The following is a 1,230-nucleotide window of genomic DNA, read 5'->3' on the forward strand; positions in this document are numbered from 1 at the left end:
CTCTCCCCTCCTCCCCCTCTCCTCTCTCCCCTCTCCTCTCCACCCTCTCCCCTCTCCTCTCCCCTTCCCCCCTCCCCTCCCCCTTCCCCTCTCCCCTCCCCCATCTCCCCTCTCCACTTCCCCATCTCCCCTCACCCATCTCCCCTCTCCCATCTCCCCTCCCCCCTCCAACTCCCCTCTCCCCTCCCCCCTCCCCCATCTCCCCTCCCCATCTCAACTCTCCCCCCTTCTCCCCTACCCCTTCTCCCCTACCCCTTCTCCCCTCTCCCCTACCTCCCCTCCCCCCTCTCCCCTCTCTCCCATCTCCCCTCTCCCCTCCCGCATCTCCCCTCCCGCATCTCCCCTCCCCCATCTCCCCTCCCCCATCTCCCCTCCCCCATCTCCCCTATCTCCCATCTCCCCTCTCCCCTCCCCATCTCCCCTCTCCCCTATCTCCCCTCCCCATCTCCCCTCTCTCCTCCCCCTTCTCCCTCCTCCATCTCCTCTCCCCTCTCCCTTCTCCCCTTCCCCATCTCCCCTCCCCTATCTCCCATCTCCCCTCCCCCATCTCCGCTATCTCGTCTCCCTCCTCTCCCCTCTCCCCTTCCCGATCTCCCATCTCCCCTCCCCCATCTCCCCTCTCCCATCTCCCCTCCCCCATCTTCCCTCTCCCCTCCCCCTCCCCCTTCCCCCATCTCCCCTCTCCCCTCCCCTCCCCTCCCCTCCCATCCTCCCCTCTCCCTCTCCCTCTCCTCTCCTCTTCTCCCCTCCCCCTCTCCCCTCCCCCTGGCCTCCCCCTCCCCTCCTCTCCCCCTCTCCCTTCCCCTCCCAATTCTCCTCTCCCCTCCCCCCTCCCCCCTCCCCTTCTCCTCTCCCCCCCTCCCCTCTCCCCCCACTCCTCTCCCCCCTCCCCTCTCCACTCCCCCTCTCCCCTCCTCTCCCCCCCTCCTGCCCCCCTTCCACCCTCTCCCTCTCCTCCCCCCTCCCCCTGCCCATCCACACTCCCCCCTGACCCTCTCCCCCTCCCCCCTCCTGCTCTCCCCCTCCACCCCCTCCCCCTCTCTTGCCCCCCTTCCACCCTCCCCCTCTCTCTCTCCTCCCCCCTGCCCCTCTCCTCTCCCCTCCCCCCTGCCCCTCTCCCCTCCCCTCCCCTCACCCCCCCTCCCCTCCCCTCCTCCCCCTCCCCTCCCACTCTACCCTCCCCTCCCCCCTCCCCTCTCCCCTCCACTCCTCCCCTATCCCCTCCCCTCT

The sequence above is a fragment of the Chiloscyllium punctatum genome, chromosome 32 (genome assembly GCF_047496795.1).
Source record: "Chiloscyllium punctatum isolate Juve2018m chromosome 32, sChiPun1.3, whole genome shotgun sequence".
Taxonomy (NCBI): Eukaryota; Metazoa; Chordata; class Chondrichthyes; order Orectolobiformes; family Hemiscylliidae; genus Chiloscyllium; species Chiloscyllium punctatum.